Below are 10336 nucleotides of genomic sequence, written 5' to 3' on the forward strand. Positions count from 1 at the left end.
GCTAAAATCGACATCATCCTCCCAATCTTTGCAATGTGGGTTCAACTTGAGTAGAGTGTCAAGATTCTTGAGCGTGTTCTTTTCATTGGAATCCTCTCGGTATTCTCCTAAAGTGAGTTGGGTGAGCTAGAATAACAAGCGTCCCCGTTGGAAAAGAAAGAGTCCATTCTCCACACCCAAAATTGTACGCTGGTTGCCTTATTACTCTACGTAATGAACATGTGTCCACACATTTTGCTAAGTATTATTTACTAAATTCATTAATCCTGGTAGAGTAAAGTACTTTGGACTTTTCATCATTTGCTTCCTTATCGCGAAATTTAGTTTAATCTGACAATCGTTTCAAAGTAAGCTAAATCATAGTAATAAGTAACGGAGTCAAACACGAATAAGTTACCAATGAAGTGGAAGAGTCGAAGAGTTTTTTATGTCGTTTGGAGCAGCTTGATTGCGTCCTTCAATTTTCCTCTCGATGTATTGTAGCAATTGTAAACTTTTATCAATGCAACGATTATGAATACAGTTTACTGCACCATAATAAACCGATATTATTGTCATGATTAACATTCCAAGTTTCTCTGACCAAAAATTAAAAACCATTGAAAGCTAAGTTTCTAATTACACCATTATTCTTGATTAAAGTTGCTTTAACGACTACGTTTAATTTGTCACTAAATCAAGGCTCTAAAAGTAAATGCCTATGTGCCTAGAAAACTCGCCAGAAATTCGACTTTTCTGTTTCTAAATCTCTTAGTTCATCCACAAGCAGTGGCCTGTTATTGTTGTTGGTCGTACATGCACTCCCATATACAAGCTACTGGTAAGTGGTACTTATTTTCTCAATATTGAAAGCGATATCAAGTTCGAATGACCACATGAACCAGAATACCATCCTTTTCTTAATAAGTAATTTAACGAGTACACTCATAAGGCATCGTTGTGGTTCTCATGCATTTGTTGGAATAAATTAACTACGAGGCAATGGATTTGTTTTCTATTCACTTTTAGTTTAAGAACTTGGTGCCCTCTAAGGATATCCAAGATTTCTTCCCAGTTTTCAGTCTTAGGACCACTTGAATGCAGTTACTAAAATATAGCAGCTCTCTTATTAACAATAAAGTAATAAAATTTCATATTTAACAACAAGAAGCAAAGAGAACAAGGTCTAATTAATCATGTACTTTACAATTTCCTTAATATAAAGTGGTGGAACAACCAGCCCGCAGGTGCGGAGCACAAAATATGGTGAGGATAGGTGAAAATGTTGAAGGAGAGACTTACTAATGAGTCTTCTTAGATTGCAGAACTGAGACAACAGAGCACACTGCCTGTATGAGAGTGAGTACGAGGAGCAAAACAGCTGCAGCAATAGATAGAGTTGCCCAAGGCGTGTTGCAATAATTTTGTCTTAAATTTGCCTTCCATTTGTGCCATGAAGTTTTGCAGTACTTGTTCAGGTCTTCACAAAGAGTAGCAAAATAGAAGTCGTTCAATTCCACTATGACCCCATCGGCAAGGTTGTTAATCAGAGTAGACCCTCCACTGCTGTCACAAAGCCTATTTTCAACAATTCCGTGCTTAACAAGCAACTCCACATCCTTTGCAGTGTTCACGAAACAATCCATGATGACAACATAGTCATTCATGTAATTCTCCATACAGTGGCATTGTTCAAAGGCAAGGAGGTTTCTGACTGTAGGTTCTGTTTCATCACTAATTGTCAATTTTGGAATTTCTAGAATTCCATCATTGAATTGTATGTCGAGTAAGTTTTTGGCTGATCCCACTCTAAACTTGACTCCTGCCCGGTGTAACTCTGTGATGCTTGGCGTCTTTAGAGTTTTGAGTTTCCCTTTAGCCTGCCGTTCTAGTGGTAGCTGTAGATATAAGTTTCTACAAAAATCGACAAAATGTTCGGCTTTATAACCACACATTTTATCCAAATTTCCATCCGCTCCTTCTATATGCATCAGATATTTGAAGAATACGTGAGAAAGTTTGATTACCGAAAGCCTCTTAGTACAGTTACCATCAGAAGGTACATCGATTTTTGTTGAGTTTTTGAAGGTGTATTTTCTATTATGTGAACAAGGTACCAAGATAGCTCATGTATATGAGCGTGGGAAGGAGAAAAAAACAAGAAACAACAAGGAACAAGAAAACAATCTTCCTTCCTTGATTTATGCCTAATCACATAACAACTAAAGCAAGATCAGCAAATCCCTTGAATTAGGGAGAATGACAGCCATACTTCAAGTTGTTAGACAACACCCCATGCACACACCCATGCTACCTACCAGCTAGGGTAAATGACAACACCCCATGCACACACCCATGTCAGGTTAGGGTAACTGACAGAAAGTAGATCTTCTTCCCGATCTTCTTCCAATACTCCCCCTCAAGCTGTATCAAACGGGTCGATTGATCCAAGCTTGGACAGGAGGTGATGGAAAGTAGCAAATGGTAATCCTTTTGTGAAGATATCTACAAGTTGATCATGACTACGAATGAAGTGTGTATCAATCACCTTGGACTGCACTTGATTTCAAACATAGTGGCAGTCAACTTCAATGTGTTTGGTTCACTCATGGAAGATAGGATTTGATGCTATGTGCATCGCAGCTTGATTATCATAGTAGAGAGACATAGGTTGTTAATGGGGAAACCCTAAGTCCAATAACAGATTTTTGAGCCAAATAAGTTCATAAGCAGTCGAAGCCATAGCACGATATTCTGCTTTTGCACTAGAGCGTGCAACCACGCTTTGTTTCTTGCTCTTCCAGGTGACTAGGTTACCTTCTACGAAGGTGCAGAAACCAGTGATAGACTTGCGATCGAGAGAGTTCCCCACCCAATCTGCATTTATATATCCTGAGATATGAGTGTGATTATTGTTGCGCATGAGAATCCCTCAACCAATGGAGCCCTTCAAATATCAAAGCACACGATGAACAATCTTCACGTGATCCATGCTTGGAGCATGCATAAACTGGCTAACAAGGCTCATGGCATATGCCATATCAGGGTGAGTAATAGTTAGATAAACTGAGTTTGTCGACCAATCTCTGATAGTATTCTATATTGGGAATGAGATCACCATGAGCTTGTAGCTTCAAGTTACTATTCAAAGGTGTGCGAGAAGGTTTACAATCTGTCATGTTGGCCTCACGAAGAAGATCAATAAATACTTGTGCTGATTTAGAAAACAACCCTTGTGAGAGTGTGCCATCTCGATCCTTAGAAAATATTTAAGAATGCTGAGATCTTTGATAGCAAACTTGTGATTGAGATATTGTTTAAGAACACTAATCTCTGACATACTATCACCTGTCACAATGAGATCATCAACATAAATAAGCACCACAAGTTTACCCGATGTGCTTGAACGCACAAATAAGGAAGACTCTACATTGCTCTGACAGAAACCAACTTTCTGGAACTTGACTAAGCTTGGCATACCATGCACGTGGACTTTGCTTGAGACCATAAATGGATTTATGAAGTTTGCACACTATTCTGGATTGTTTGATTAAGGATGGCCTAGGGGCAGTTTCATGAAAACTTCTTCTTCAAGTTCACCATGCAGAAAAGCATTTTTAACATCCATTTGAAAGAGAGGCCATGCATTATTAATAGCAACAGATAATAGCACCCTCACAGTGTTCATCTTTGCCACGGGAGCAAATGTCTCCTTGTAATCCACTCCATAGGTTTGTGTAAATCCTCAAGCAACCAAACGAGCCTTGTTCCTTTCAATCGTGCCATCTAAATGGAACTTGGTCTTGTATACCCAACGACTTCCCATAGCTTTCTCCCTTTTGGGAAGTTTCACTATAGTCCAGGTGTTGTTTTCATGAAGAGCTTGAAGCTCTTCTTTCATAGCAGCTCTCCACTCACTATGTAGATTAACTTCTTGAAAGCTTTGTGGTTCACTAGTTTTAGTAATTGCACTGAGGAATGCAACAAAAGAGGATGAAACTTTGTTGTAATCAATAGCAGAAGTCAGGGGTACCTGGCATTGTAAGTTACATAATCATGTAACTTGGATGGAAGTTTCCTCTCACGGGGAGGATTTCGATGAACTGTAGAAGATTGAGTTGCTGGCACATGAGCAGTTTCTTGGTTTGAGGGACTACTTAAGGGCTCTGGTGAGATAAGTTCTTCAGAGACCACATGTGGAGAATTCTGCAGCTTGCTAACATCATCCTCATTCAATACCTGGTCCCTTGAAATATCTATTGTATCCTCTTCACTGGGATATGGTATTGGGAACAAATCAAGCAAATTCTCCCCCTCCCTAGAATAGTCCAGAGGTTGAGTGAAGTAAGGCATGGTTTCTTCAAATTTCACATCTCTTGAAACAACTATTTTCCTAGTTGTTGGATTGTAACATTTGTAACCTTTTTGAGTGGATGAATAGCCTAGGAAAACACATTTGGCAGCCCTTGGATCTAGCTTGTCCTAATTTGGTGCTTGAATGTGAACAAAGCATGTACATCCAAACACTCTCAAATGGGATAAATTGATCTGTCTATCTTTCAATACCTCATAAGGTGATTTGAAGTTCAACATCTTGCTAGGTAATCTATTGATAAGATATGCAGCAGTAAGAACACCTTGTGACCAGAATTTTTTAGGCACATTCGAATGAAACATAAGAGCTCTAGTTTTTTCAAGTAGATCTATATTCTTCCTTTCTGCTACCCCATTTTGTTGAGGTGTTCCAACACAACTAGTTTGATGTAATATACCATGTGTGCTTAGATAGTGAGACATGTTATGGGACATATATTCGGAGCCATTATCTGATCGTAAGACATGAATGTTTGAAGAAAATTGTGTGTTTACAAGTCTATGAAAATCTTGAAAAACTTCCAGCACTTCACTTTTAACTTTTAAAAGGTACAACCAAGTGATCCTTGTGAAATCATCCACAAAAGTTACAAAATATTTGTATTCGTCAAAGGACTCTAGGACTTGTCCCCAAACATCGGAATGCACGATTTCAAAAAGATTACTAGTCCTAGACAAGGAGGAAGTGAAAGGTAGTCTAGTGAACTTAGAGAAGTGACAAACATCATAGGAACTTGTAACTTTGCACAGGTTTGGAAACAAAAAGGACTAGAACTTTATTAGAAGGGTGTGCAAGTCGTTGGTGCCAAAGTTGTTGTTCTTGAACTAGGCTTGAAGTGACTTGAAAAACCTTGGGAGTTTGGACATGCTTGGAAAGGTAGTAGAGACCATTTAAGAAAAAACCTTCACCAATCGTCTTCTTGGTGGTGATATCCTAAAAACCACAATTTTTGGGGAGAAAATAGCAAGACCGTTTAGTGAGTTTATGATTTTTCCAACAGATAAGAGTTGAAAAGAAAGAAGGGAACATAAAGAGCCTCAGACTCGACATCACTAGAAATCAAATGTGTTTTCCCTCTCCCTACAACCATAGCACCCTTGCCATTGGCAACTGACAGTTGAGATGGACATGAGAGTTTTTCAAAATTATGCAGATTTGTAGACTTGTTAGTCATATGATCAGTAGCTCCTGAATCTATAATCCAATAATCATACACATTACCGACTTTGAGAGCAGTTGAGAATGATTGTAAGATACTTGGAATATCTTGTTGTGTCACACCTTCTTTTCAGCCAAAAAACCAGCAAACTACCCGAGTAGAGCAGCTTTTTTGTTGTCACCTTGATTAGTTGATCCTTCATTATCTCCATGACCTTGTTTCTTGTGGAGAAAGGTAGCAAATTCATTGATCAAGTTGGCTAGATTGGAGGTGAACTTATGTGCTCCCTCGGAATAAGTGGTGATAGTATGATTTGCCTTGTAGGGTAAGTTATGTGAACTCTTAGAGAAACCCTTGTTGTTGTCCCTCGAATACTTGGGCCTTAGCTCAGGGTGGAGAATCTAGAAATGATCTCGTGTATGTCCACTAGTATCACAGTAGCTACATTTTACAATAGGTTTCTTTCCTTTGTAGCCCCTCTCGTCACCAATTCTATGGTTAGAGAGATATACCCTAGCTTCTAGCATATTTGCCTTTAATTCCATAGTCATGATTTTTCTACGAGTTTCTTCCCTTTGAATCGTGGCACACACACTTGAGAAAGAGGAAAATCAGGATTCATGAGGACATGACTCCTGAGATCTTTGTATTCAGGACTTAAACTTGCAAGAAGTTGAAATATTTTATCTTCCTCAGCTCTCTTGGTCAACACGGCAGCGTCAATGGTGTGTGGCCGATAAACATTCAACTCGTTCCACATGGTGGTTAACTTTCCAAGATGCTGCACAAATGAGTTTCCTTCTTGTTGAAGACTAGCAATATCTTTTTTTTAACTAGAACACTCAAGCTGCATTATTCTAATTCCCATACATTTCTTTGAGATTTTTCCAAAGGATGTAGGAGGATTCAGTATAGCTGAAAATTTCTGCAATCTTTAATCCATAGAATTTAGTAGCCATGACATGACCAATTGGTCCTTGCACAACCAGTCATTGTAATGTGGTGAGGACACATCAGGTGCTGGAATAACACCATTACCAAAACCAAGTTTCGATTGTCCTCCCAAGGCAAGAGTGACTGCTCTCTCCTAGGGAAGATAATTGAACTCATTCAGTAAGACAAAACTGAGACGTTGATTTGGGTTGGCATCAACATCTAAATGAAATGAAGATGGCGCAACATGTGAGAAAACTTCTTCTCCATGCACTGAACTCTCTTCAACCATGATAGATAATCAAGAAAAAACTCACAGATCTCTCAAGAAACTACTCAAAAGCAGATCATTGCTCGGATACCATATTGAGTTTTTGAAGTTGTATTTTCTATTATGTGAACAAAATACAAAGATAGCTTATATATATGAGCATGGGAAGGACTAAAAAACAAGAAACAACAAGGAACAAGAAAACAATCTTCTTCCTTGATTTATGCCTAATCACATGACAACTAAAGCAAGATCAGCAAATCCCTTGAATTAGGGAGAATGACAGCCATACTTCAAATTGTTAGACAACAACCCATGCACACACCCATGCTACCTACCGGCTAGGGTAAATGACAGCACTCCTATGCACACACCCATGCCGGTTAGGGTAACTGACAGAAAGTAGATCTTCTTCCCGATCTTCTTCCAATAATTTTGTCTGGGTCAAAAAGATCCTCAAGATCGAAGAATGGCAACTGATTTTCAAGCAGCTTGTATGTCAGGCCATACGTGCTGCAGTATCCATGGTTTGTTAAATATACGATCATTCTCGTCTTGCAATTCATGGAAAGAGTGCCTCAACAAGACTTCAATAATGAATGCTGCATCCACTAGAACAATTCTCACAAAGTCATCACTGCTAAACTCGATAGATTTCTGCGTAACAACTACGTATCTTGCCCTCTTGGTCCTTTATTATCTTTATATAGTCTTCCAAGCCGACCCTGGTTCTGCGTATAAAATCTCGTAGGTACCGCTTTTTGTGCTCTTCCATGGCTTGTAGGCCTTCCTTTCCATGGTGAAGAGGACCTATAGAGACTACTTCAGGTGTGTAGGCCTTTTCAATTACACACCGCAGTCGTTCAGGAACTCTGTAGATACAACACGAAGAGGACAAGGGAGCCAAAACATCCAACTCCTGATTCATTGATTTTGCTAACGGAATGTATGGGTTTTCGATGTCATGTGGAGCTTTGTTACTTCCTTCCATTTTTATTGTTGATGTGTTTGTTGCTCCAAATCATAATTGCTAACAACGAGATGTTGATCACTAACACAACAACAAACAAATTTTTCACTATGATATTTTCAACAAGCTCAACCAACTATTGAGAATATATGACAACAATCAAAACTAATCAAAATAATTGACAAAATTAACCCACGAATCAAAAATATCCACACCCGATTTTTGTAAGAGAAAACACACATAGACCTTTATACATCCCACCCCAAATGCCTTGAAAGAGTTCAAATGGAATGTACCAAGTTCATACAAAACTCTGTTTCTTATGCTCTTGAAGAAGGAATGTCGGTATACAATAATATAGATGTTAGGATCGACAGTACTACAATATGGAAAAAAATACAATGTAAAGTGAAAGGATAGACATCAAGAATTTACGTTGTTTGGCAATTTGTGCCCTACGTGCACGGACCAGCGATCAATCTCCCACTATATCAAAATAATGGGTACAAGAAGAACAATCTTATCAAGCCAAAGACAAGGCTTGATGAATAGAATAAAGTATAACACTCTCTCTCACTAGACACGCTAATTTTTTTTTTCTTAGAGAAATTTTGCAGCAATCCCCTAACCCTTTTGCTCAATTTCAATTTCCAAACACAATATTGGCAGTGAAAAATAAAACAGTGAAAGCTTCAAGAATTGGATGAGCCAATAAACATTACAAGATTAGAGAAAAATACATAGCAAATAAAAAGATAGAGAAGGGAGATAGGAAGTAAAAATGTACCTGCTACGTGTGTTAAAAAAAAAAAAAAAGGGGGTTTGCATTGCGTTTGATAGGTGACTGGAAAAGCTCAGTGCAGACAGCTTTCCCTTCTGGCTCTTCTAGCCCATCTGCGTCCAAGTTCAGGGCGGAGCGCCGGTAGTGTGATGGATTTTTTATTTGACAAATGGTCTGCACCTTCTTCCTATTCTCAATCACAAAAATACCGACGTTTTATATGCAGGAATCTTCTTAATAATATCACAATGATGGGGTACTTATGTAAGAAGAATTGGACGAGTTGAAGAAGTCAGGTCAACTCCTTCACAGCTTCCTTGCCTTTTCTTTGTTAAGGGCTGGTTTGGTATTGCTGTGCTTTGAAAAAAAGCTGCTTCTGCTGTGCTGTGAGAATAAGCAGCTGTGAAATAAAGCAGCAGAGTGTTTGGTAAACTTTTTTGTAAAAGTGCTTTTGAAAAAAAAAAGCAGTATTAGAGTGTTTGGTAAACTTTTATGTAAAACAGATGTGAAAAAAAGCCAGTTTTTCAAAGCTAGGTTTTGCAGCTTCTTGTTTTTGGCTTTTTTCATCCAAAACTGTGAAAAAAAGCTGAAGCTGAGTGTTTACCAAACACAAAAACAGCTCCCAGCTTTTTTTGATAGCAGCTTTTTTCAGAATCACTTCAGTACCAAACCAGGTCTAAGTCTCTTCCTTGACCATAAGAAACTGTCTTGTACTTGCCTTCATCTGCCCTTTTCTGTGAAGTCTCCAATGGCTTTCCATGAAAGAGTTTTTCTTTTGTTTTTTTTTTTTTGTTTTTTTTTTTTTTGTTTTTTTTTTTTTTTTTATGTTTTAGCCTGACCGTGGGCTATTAATAATATAGTTGAAAGTCGTCATTTCCGAAAATCGAATCTAAGACATCTCACTTACAAGTTAAAAGCAATATCACTAAACCGTCTGGTATCATATTTTTTACTTGACTATAAGAAACTAACTTGTATTTGCCTAAGACTACTCAAAACAAAAGCCTAAATTGTTCTCAAAGCAAAACTTCTCCGCCTGGTGTCATGTTTTTTCCTTATCTATAACAAACTGTCATGTATTTGCCTTTTCTTTGATACGTCTCTTCCTTGACTATAAGAAACTGTCTTGTATTTGCCCTCATCTACCCTTTTCTGCGAAGTCTCCAATGGCTTTCCAAGAAACGCTTTTTTTTTTTTTTAACCGATATTATCTACATTAAAGGAAGATGTGAGCTTAGCCTCACAATAGCCTAGCAATAATGTGGTTCAAATTCACCTTTACAAGAATCGAACCTAAAACTTCTCACTGACAAGTTAATATGAATACTAGGAGATCATAGTAGCGAGTGGCTTTCCACGACAGTTTCTAAAAAAGATTACAATCCGGGCCCTCTACGGATTTTATTATGAAGCAAATTAAATAAATGAAGCTTTTATGAAAAGAGCTTGGGTTACATTTATTTTAATAAAAAAAATCATGTTATAACTTTATTTAATGAAAAAAACTTAAATTTGAATGAAAACCCCATAAATTTTAATAAAGAGGACACAATATTAATATATATATATAACCTGACGCATGAGATCCATGCATCCATCACAGTCATTGTTTATGAAACAGTACTATACTGTTTATGAAACTTAGCGGTAGTATATTATTTATGAAACTCAACAGTACCATATTATTCATGAAACTCAACGGTACTATAATATTTATGAAATTGAACGATATTACACTATTTATTGGTCCAGATTCATAAATAGTGCCTAGTTCTTGGTTCACTTTCATAAATAATGCCTTGTTATTGGGTCATAGTTTATAGTAATTGGTACATTATTGTAAATAGTGTCTCATTCTTGATCAAATT

At 37.7% G+C, this 10336-nt stretch overlaps 1 pseudogene; it reads right to left on the bottom strand.

The window, feature by feature from the left end:
• Positions 1-1236: 1236 nt before the first annotated feature.
• LOC125475609 lies at positions 1237-8795 on the bottom strand (annotated as a pseudogene).
• Between the last annotated feature and the right edge of the window lie 1541 nt (positions 8796-10336).

This window comes from the organism of the source record quoted next, unplaced genomic scaffold (genome assembly GCF_019419815.1).
Source record: "Pyrus x bretschneideri cultivar Hongxiangsu unplaced genomic scaffold, Pyrus_bretschneideri_v1 Contig15, whole genome shotgun sequence".
Lineage (NCBI taxonomy): Eukaryota > Viridiplantae > Streptophyta > Magnoliopsida > Rosales > Rosaceae > Pyrus > Pyrus x bretschneideri.